Source organism: Solenopsis invicta, chromosome 7 (assembly GCF_016802725.1).
Source record: "Solenopsis invicta isolate M01_SB chromosome 7, UNIL_Sinv_3.0, whole genome shotgun sequence".
Classification (NCBI taxonomy): Eukaryota; Metazoa; Arthropoda; class Insecta; order Hymenoptera; family Formicidae; genus Solenopsis; species Solenopsis invicta.
The window spans coordinates 15,992,882-16,003,439 of NC_052670.1; the positions used below are offsets into that span (position 1 = coordinate 15,992,882).

General features: G+C 33.4%; 1 pseudogene; it reads right to left on the minus strand.

Annotated features, from left to right (window-relative positions):
- Positions 1 to 7,269: 7,269 nt before the first annotated feature.
- Positions 7,270 to 10,273, minus strand: LOC120358319 (annotated as a pseudogene).
- Positions 10,274 to 10,558: the final 285 nt, after the last annotated feature.

The window sequence follows — 10,558 nt, forward strand, 5'->3', positions numbered from 1 at the left end:
CCCGTACACCCCTTTTCTCTTCGCAGGATTAGGACCAATCAAAAATATGTTCAGACCAAAGTTGTAGGGTTTCAAAAGATCTATTCAATGATCTTATCAGTTTGACCTTGAATGGCGTCGCCAAGGTCAGATCGAAATCACATTAAGTTTTTTAAATGGAACACCCTATTTTTGATTCCAGAATCTAATAGCTGGTGTCAAGACCTTTCCAAAACACTATAAGAATGTTTATTTTCGTTGACTACTTTCCGAGTTGTGCGGCTTGAAAGTTACACTACCGCCAACATCAGCATTACTCAAGATGTACCATGTGGTGGTTACTTAGTCGGATTTAATCTTGTGTGTGGGTGTGTGCATACGTGCATGCGTATGTGTATGGGGGAGGAAAAGGGGAGTCAAAGTTTTATGTACTCTGCTTTTGTTTATTAACTGGATTGATTATGTTTGATGATCAATCATGTCCAGATTGACTGTATGCATTTTCCCGTGTTTAGCATTATCCAGAATGAACGACGTGGACGTGACGAGAATTTCATCCCATTGGGGTGCTTGATTCACGTGAGTCCCCTTGTCTCTCACGTTTGTGGTGCTTGATTCACGTGAGTCCCCTTGCCTCTCACGTTTGGGGTGCTTGATTCACGTGAGTCCCCTTGCCTCTCACGTTCGGGAATGAATGAGTGTATGTTTTGTTAAGCGACTAAATGTTCAAAGTGAGCACCATTCTCTGCGATGCAAGCATTAACTCTATTTTGAAAATCATTGGTTGCTCGAAGAATTTCCTCGGCACGTAAGGATCGAATTGCTTCACTTATTCTACGAATCATATTATCCCTCGTAGTCGGACGTTCATGATAGACCAAGTTTTTTATCCTTCCCCAGAAATAATAATCAAGGACGGTGAGATCTGGTGATCGGGGTGGATAAATGATTGGACCGTATTTGCCTATCCACTTGTCGGGGAACATAGTATTTAATGCCGCACGAGCAACTCTCGATGTATGAGACGGACATGCATCTTGTTGGAACCACATGTTCAGGCGCAATTGCAGAGGAATATTTTCTAGTAAGACAGGAAGATCTGTCATTATCAAGGCGGAATATCTATCACCGTTTAGATTTTCGTCAAAGAAAACAGGACCTATGATTTGACTTCCAATAATTCCACACCAAACATTGACTTTCCAAATGGTTTGATGATCTACTTCTCTCAACCAGTGAGGATTATTTTGTGCCCAATAACGAGAGTTCCAAGTATTAACAGATCCATCACTTTTAAGTGTACATTCGTCAGAAAATAAAATTTTCAAGTGGAAATCAAGTGGTTGCTGTCTTATAAAGTTGCAAAATACAAGTCTCTGTCTAATATCGTTATAATTCAACGCTTGATGAACAGACATTCTGTAAGGGTGAAATTTGTTATTTTTTAGAATGCGCCAAACACTGATTTTACTAACACCAGAATCTTGTTCTCGTCGTCTTAAAGAATCATATGGGTTCAATTCTGTCGATGCAAGAATTTCCACTGTTCTTTCATCCATAATCGGACGACGAATTTGTGTACCTTTGTTATGTTGAGGCTGAACGACACCTTTAATTTTGATTCGTTTAGCCAAACGTGAAAAAACATTTCGCGAGTGAGAAGTCCGATCAGGATAACGTTCCCGCCACAATCTTTCCGCTGCAATGAATGTACCTCGACACTCACCTAAAATTAGCAGCATATCATATGCTTCTTCATTGGAATAGGACATGGCTAAATAAACCTAGACTAATAAAGAGGGTCGGATTTTTGTTGCGCGATTGATACTGATATGACGGTTATTGAAGACGTAGGTGACAAGTTTGAGAGAGTTATTGTCACTCGTGTTGAGTTGAGTCACAATAGCGTTGTGGTGAATACATCTCTACTACATCCTATGCAAATAACAATATGTATAAAATCACGAGTGAGACATCGTTACGCAGAAAGCCGCGCTCGTTATTGCTCGTGTGCTACCGTTAAAGTAATAATGTAATTACATAATATTATGACATACATATGTATGTGACTATCTACGGTCGCGACAGCTAACTTTCACGATTTTTCATGATCTGTTTTTGTTGGCCCGGCTCGCGTGTTTACTTTCTTTGTGTCGGCTGCACGGCTTTCTGCGTAACGCGTGATTTTATATTGTTATTTACATGGTGTTGGCGGTAGTGTAACTTTCAAGCCGCACAACTCGGAAAGTAGTCAACGAAAATAAACTTTCTTATAGTGTTTTGGAAAGGTCTTGACACCAGCTATTAGATTCTGGAATCAAAAATAGGGTGTTCCATTTAAAAAACTTAATGTGATTTCGATCTGACCTTGGCGACGCCATCCAAGGTCAAACTGATAAGATCATTGAATAGATCTTTTGAAACCCTACAACTTTGGTCTGAACATATTTTTGATTGGTCCTAATCCTGCGAAGAGAAAAGGGGTGTACGGGTGGTCTGAAACACCCTGTATATAGCGCAGAAATAAATACACATGTTTGTTATACGTGTAACTTAATAAATTCTGAAATCACAAAATGTGTAATAAATAATTATTTTAAGTTATGGTTTATTATGATACAATGATTACAGATAAATATATATGCTTGTTATAAATGTAATTAAATATGTTTATTATTATAATTGTAAGATGTGCAATAAAAAATTATGTCTGTAAGTTAAAATTTATTATACATGTGTATAATAAAGCCACATGTGTAATTATACTTATTATAACTGCGCGTAAATTCACACGAAACCACATTATATTACGCTTAAATATGAACATGTTTAAGGAATATTATTATTATGCCACGAAAAACAATCATTCTTTGGCAAGGAACTTGAGCCTCTTTGTGGTTAGCTAGATAATCAGCAAGTATATTTTTTAATTAACAGCTCCAACAGCTGCACGGTTCAAACTTACTCTGAACAAATTCTAGATATTAGATGCTGCAATATCTCTTCTCTATTCTCCTGGAATTATAACTCTATTGTCATTCTTTTAATCAACATATTCAGGGGTACAATATTTTTCAAATCCTTGTTGATGTTGTTCCGTTTTCATTATAAAGTTATGTAAGCTACTGTCGCATATGTATATATTTTTAACAAATTCTAGTAGTTGAGCTAGTTAAGTCCAAAGGATACGCCATCTGAAACATAAACACTAGTATTGACAATGATACTTTCCGGATGAGATAAATGTGATATTTTATTTCTTCTATCTTGTTGATAAAATTCCGGAAGCATTTTCTATTAATCGCCGAGCTCGGGAATGTCTGTAGTTAAAAATACGTACGTTGTGTCTCAGTTAAATGAATTTTGTCTAGAGTATGGGCGTATCAAATTATGATGTAAAGGAAATATCTCGTCACCCACAAGAAAATAAGACATCATGATATTTATGACAGGCGAAGGAGATGGCGGGGGTGCCTTTAGTGTATCATTTTCCACAGTTTGATCAAATTCTGTAGCACTATAGATGATAAGCTCTTTCCCTCGATCAACCACTGGTACTAAGCTAATCGAATGAAGAATTTGCTTGATCGAAGAAAGGTCGCAGAATAGCGATGGGGATACTTTCTTTACAAATGTCGCACATATATTGAAGGAGGAAATTTATAATAGATAACAAAATAAAAACAATAATAATAAAAAGTACAAATAATTTAATTAATGTTATTCATGTAAATAATAAAAGAACTTATTGGAACATTAAATGGATGAAGCTTACCACATTTTATACACGGTTTTATCTTGTATAATTCAATAATAAATTTGCAAGTATACTAAATTAAAGCTCGCAAAGCGACAGCATTTTGTACGACTGTTCTAAAGATATATGCTTACAGCCATTGACAAAATTATTAGGCACCCTTGTTTTTTCTAAATTTCTTATAACTGAATGTGCGTAAGCTAAAAAATAAGTCATAAAAAATAATGGTCGACCAAGCAAATATTAGTTTATGTGATTACTTAATAAAAAAATGATAACATTTATAAAGATAATGTTATGTATTTTTTTATAAATTGAAAAAATTGTTAAATAAATAGGGTGCCTAATAATTTTGTCAATGGCTGTACATAATTTACTCAAGCAGAACAACAAGTCAAAATGACATCAAAGTGATTCACAATTATGTTAAAATGACACCAAAGTGAATCGTAATTGATCGAAAAGAGACTTTTAATGATCATTTTGCAGTCACTTTGACATCATTTTGACGTCGTGACTCCCTGTTCTGCTTGGGTACTAACTTTACTTCGAAAATTCTTCATATCTTCTGATTTTCACCTTTAACATTTAATTTTTTTGCAATTATATATTTCTCTTGATTACTTCAAAATAAAATGACATCACACTGAAATAACAACAATTACGGTGTTGTAAGACATTAATTTTTTATTTACAGAATAATAAATGTAATTAATATATATGTAAGTTGAATATTTATTTAATGGTCTACATGATTCGACTAGAATATTTGTTCTCTTCAGCATTTTACAAACAAGGAGACTTTATTTAGAAAAAATTATTACTCACACATTTCATACCTTCATGTCTCGCCAGCTCAATAACTAACAACAAGAAAACTAACATAAAACTAATTTAAAATTTAGTTAGAAATTTCACCTTATATACTGCATTTATATAATTCAATTTACGTGTTTATTATATGCAAAATTCGATTAGTGTAGTGTTAAGGCCAAATGGGATTGCAAATTCTTGAATCAGTGTGTGTCTTTATTAAGTCTGTGAGTGCTCTTGATGTTCGTTAGATACAGAAATTACTACATAACTAGACGGTGGCGCGCACACACGTCCTTCCCCGGTTACTAGGCCGCTGTTGCGCACTGAATGTCTCCCATGAGCTCTGGCATATAATACGCGCGCCATTCAAACAAATAAGCAAATGAATGAGAATGACAAATAATCACGTCCTAACACCCCGCCCACCAAGATTAGACGGCTAATCTTTTTCATCTGACATATCGTTTACGGGCAATTTACAAAGCTTGGCAATGGATCTCTTGGTGGTGTTAGTAGCTGTACGAACAGTAACAATTCGTATTAAACCGTCTTTACCCGTATGTATATCAATTACTCGTCTTGTTTTCCACTTCAAAGGGGGAAGATTATCATCTCCTATTATTACAAGATGATAATCTTCCCCCTTTGAAGTGGAAAACAGGACGAGTAATTGATACACATGCGGGTAAAGACGGTTTAATACGAATTGTTACTGTTCGTACAGCTACTGGCACCACCAAGAGATCCATTGCCAAGCTTTGTAAATAGCCCGTAAACGATATGTCAGATGAAAAAGATTAGCCGTCTAATCTTGGTGGGCGGTGTGTTAGGACGTGATTATTTGTCATTTGTTGCATTTACTACTGCTGGTTGGATTGCATTTTTAGTTGGAGATACATAGGTATGTTGAGATACATTGTCATGTTGATCATGTCTCTTCCGAGTACTATTAGAAATAAAATTAGTTGTAGCATCTGTATTTTTTTTCTGCGTATTGGCATTTATACTCGTATTACTCAAATTTTCTGCTTGCATAGCATTAAGCGTATTAGGCCGTTGTAGTTTCAAATCACTAACTTTAGTAGTTTTATTAATTGCATTCGACATTGATGTCTTTGTTTGGTCTACTTCTTGATTAACTTGCAATGATGACTTGCAATCATTATTCGTTTCTTCCACTAATTCTGGAACTCGTTCACACAGCATCTGGTGTTGTGGCCAATCTTTCATTTGACAAGGTTTGCTACAATAATATGTTGTGCACTTTGCACAATGTTTTGTTGTCCTTGTAGAGCAAACAGCGCAGTTTTGTGCTGTATGCTTAGACTTGTTTTTGGGATATTCATATAATTCATCATTGCGTTGTTCACATATCTTTGAAATATAATTTTCAATATTAGGATCTTGTCCTGGAAATGAATATAGTGTGTAGCCACGTCCAAGAGAAACGTGTCTTCTTCCATCTGGTGTAACAGTTATTACACCTCTTATCTATAATTTAATGGGACAAAAAGCATGTTCTGAATATAAAATTGAGGGCATCTTACAATTTATTGAATTCTTGCGAAAGAACATTTACAGCGTAACTTTGTTTCCATTAAATTATAAATCTGATTTTTCAATACTTTTTGAAGAGCTGCAGGTTGAATGTAAAAAAAATCAAAATGTTAAGGCACATAGAAGTGCAAATTCTGGATCATCTGCAGTGTGTCAGTCATATGAGATTGATGATTCTTATACGAACACGAATCAATTACGGACAAGAGGTGTAACAACTGTTACACCAGATGGAAGAAGACACGTTTCTCTTGAACGTGGCTACACACTATATTCATTTCCAGAACCAGATCCTAATATTGAAAATTATATTTCAAAGATATGTGAACAACGCAGTGATGAATTATATGAATATCCGAAAAACAAGTCTAAGCTTATAGCACAAGACTGCGCTGTTTGCTCTACAAGGACAACAAAACATTGTGCAAAGTGCACAACATATTATTGTAGCAAATGAAAGATTGGCCACAACACCAGATGCTGTGTGAACGTGTTCCAGAATTAGTGGAAGAAACGAATAATGATTGCAAGTCATCATTGCAAGTTAATCAAGAAGTAGACCAAACAAAGACAACAATGTCGAATGCAATTAATAAAACTACTAAAGTTAGTGATTTGAAACTACGACGGCCTAATACGCTTAATGCTATGCAAGCAGAAAATTTGAGTAACACGAGTATAAATGCCAATACGCAGAAAAAAAATAATACAGATGCTACATCTAATTTTATTTCTAATAGTACTCGGAAGAGACATGATCAACATGACAATGTATCTCAACATACCTATGTATCTCCAACTAAAAATGCAAACCAACCAGCAGTAGTAAATGCAACAAATGACAAATAATCACGTCCTAACACACCGCCCACCAAGATTAGACGGCTAATCTTTTTCATCTGACATATCGTTTACGGGCTATTTACAAAGCTTGGCAATGGATCTCTTGGTGGTGCCAGTAGCTGTACGAACAGTAACAATTCGTATTAAACCGTCTTTACCCGCACGTATATCAATTACTCGTCTTGTTTTCCAATTCAAAGGGGGAAGATTATCATCTCTTATTATTACAAGATGATAATCTTCCCCCTTTGAAGTGGAAAACAGGACGAGTAATTGATAAATACTAAAACCATTATGTGCTACGTGGGTTGATTGTGTCTTAATTGTGAGACGTTTATTTTTTTCTCCAGCAATACATACTTTAGAGAAAACATTAGCAATACATCTTTTATATTATATTATCCAGTATTGCATTAACATTTATTTAATTTACCGTAATTATCTGTTAACTTCTGAATTGTTTCACCGGTACCGCCATGTTCGACAGGCAAACCATCAGTTGGAATCTCTTCGAAACAGTTCTCGTGGGAGCAGACGTAAAATCTGTTTTTTAACTTCTGTGTCATGAAAGATCTGAGAATCCTCACAACAATATCAAAGATTGTTGGTACGTTGAAAAGAACAATCTTCTGATATTTAGCAGGTAACATTTTTGCCATGTATCGTCCAAATTTTTTAACGTAGACGGTGTCAATTGAAAAATATAGCCTGCAGTTACATTGAATACATCTACGTACCATGTATAACCATATACAGATCCTGCGACATTATATTTCATCGCCGCATCTAACGCCATTTCACAGATCTAAAAACATCCAATAAATAATGGACATATACATTAAAAATACATTATTTTAACAATACCTTAGCTAGGTTTGATATTTTGTGTATTCTCGGGTCATGCCGAGCTGCGCGCACAAGGTAAACCGTTCTTCCTTGATTATCCGGTTTTCGCAAGGGCAAAAATATTCTAAGTGCAAACGAAACATTTCTGAATTTTTAAAAGAAATATACTTTCTCGTTTTACACCAATACAATGTGACAATTTAATACCGGCTAATTTAAAAAAAAAAAAAAATTGTAATGGAAAAGACTAACAATAAGTTTGAGAACTAAAATCATTAATCGAACAGATTATGACGAGAGAACTAAATGTAATTTGTGCAGAAACATTAAATTTTCTTAGACATTTAATTCGATGTATAAAACATGTAAACGTTGTTAAAAAAAACTAGTGGGTATTATATTAAATGATAAAATTAATAAATATTTGCTATCCTTCTGTGTCTCATAGATCTCTGGAAACTTGATTGTAACACTGTATGTACCTCAAATTGTCTCTATGAAATATCAAACACGTTATATTACTAAAATATAATAGTCATGCTAAAAGAAAGTTAAAAAAAATTATTTCTAATAATGATTATTACCTCAGATTAAATAGCTCTTACAGTTCCGGTTGAAACGGATCCTTACTGCTATACCATTCCGGTAAATTGGACCGATGCTTATAATAGTTTTGGATTCTGTTTTTAGTTTTTTCGAGATCAAATTTGTTGACTCTCAAAAATTGTAAAATGAGAAAATTATCTACGTAAAAATTAAAAATTTCCTTTAAATATAAAGTTATAATTCTACTTGAAACAGTGCTAAGTCCAATAAAAGATTTTTCATATAATATTAAACACAGTTATAATTATAATTAAAGAGTGCGTATATTACTCTTGAGAAAAAAGAATTTTGAAATTTTTGATACATTATACACTATATCGAATTACATCTCTTTTCTGTTATATATGTACATGCGAAAAAGTGAAAAGAAATATAAATCCGACCGTGCAATCTTTACGTAATTCACTATGAGTAATGCTAATTCCGGCGGTAAATTTCGAATTTAACATTTCGAAAAGTTCTTATAGAAAAGAGTAACAAATGTTTTGGTAACGTTTCAATGTCAGCTACACTAGCGGTCATTAATGTCTTTCCCGTGCAGTTCTTTTCCTCTATCTTTTTATATAATGTATGTACGTAACGTACATAAAGAATATATAAACGCAAGCGCATATCAATGTACACGGGCAATGCAAGAATGTGAAATAAGAAATAGGATTTAAAAACCTATTTAAAAAGTTTAAGGCGACCTCTATCCAATCAATAGACAATGCTTTTTAAATGTTTTTTAAATATTTATTCTTCATCATAACGTTTTTTAAATGTTTAAAAATATTTTAATATTTTAATATTTAAAAAACGTTATAATGAAAAATAAATATTTAAAAAACATTGTCTACTGATTGGGTAGAGGTCACCTTGAATTTTTTAAATAGAAGATTTTTAAATCCTACTTCTTATTTCACATTCTTGTCTTGCCCGTATATATCGATGTGCGCTTGCGTTTATCTCGTAGAATATGCGTTTTAGGACAAGCTATATAGTAAACACAAAGATAATGTTCGTTACGTACACATTGTTGAATTTAATCGTTGGCCTCCTAATTGTAAATGAGATAATGGATTGTATTTTTCTTTCATGTTTTGTGTCGTAATCTTACATAATAGTATTCAAACTTTGTTTTATCTTTATTAATAATTCATGTACCACAATAAACATATTTATATTTTGAATATATAAAACGATTTCTTATCTTTTTCTCAATAAAATAAACAAGTAAAAAAATAAATAAGGAACTTTTAAAAAATAGTAAAATGTAATAATCCGATAAAGTTTCTTGATAATTCCACTATATATCACATCTCTTCCGATACTATATCTTAATATAATTTTACTTTTTTTATGTATTGATTAAAGTGCAATATCTATTCTATTTTTTTAAATTTATTTTTTTCTTTTATCATCTATTCTTTTGTTTTTTTTTCAAACATGTATTATTCCTCAACTCATTCAACAAGCTGAATATCAGAAGTAACGTTATTCGGCGCTGATAAGTTGTATTTCGTTTTATTGTTCCAAAATTAATGAAATGTATTTGAATTTCATTAAGTGATTATATTTTAACGCGTTCATTATGTGACCACTATCATTCTTACTAATTTGTGCGGTCAAGTTGTCATTTTCTTTAATCCATCGTTTAATCTCTGCGATGGCATTCTTTCTAGTCTCGTTGGTCTCGTTCAAATGTATTGCTGCATATTTTTTGTCCTCGCTAGTTAGTTCTTGCCAAGCGTAATGCGTGATCTCACACTTATTCGTCATAGCGACGATAATGAATGTAAGTTATAGTGAATATAAAACCTTGTTTTCACGAACAAACTTACAAAAATTTTGAAATTTTTATATAAACTTGCACTCTCGCTTACTTTACTCTGCCGAATTTGATCAACGCTCTTAATAATCGCGCTCAAATATGTTATGTAAAACGAAACGGAACTTTGCAGTGTTTTTATCAGTAGCAAACAACTTAATGAAAAGGGAAGGGGAATAACGAAGAGTAAATATAACCCATACAGTTTTTATTAATGGAAGGCCATAATGTGTACAAAGAAAATCGAGAGAGAGAGAGAGAGAGAGAGATTTTGTGTGTCAATTGTGACCACAGAGATGTAACTATGCGCTGTCTATTCTATTTTTCTGTTATTAATGTTTCCT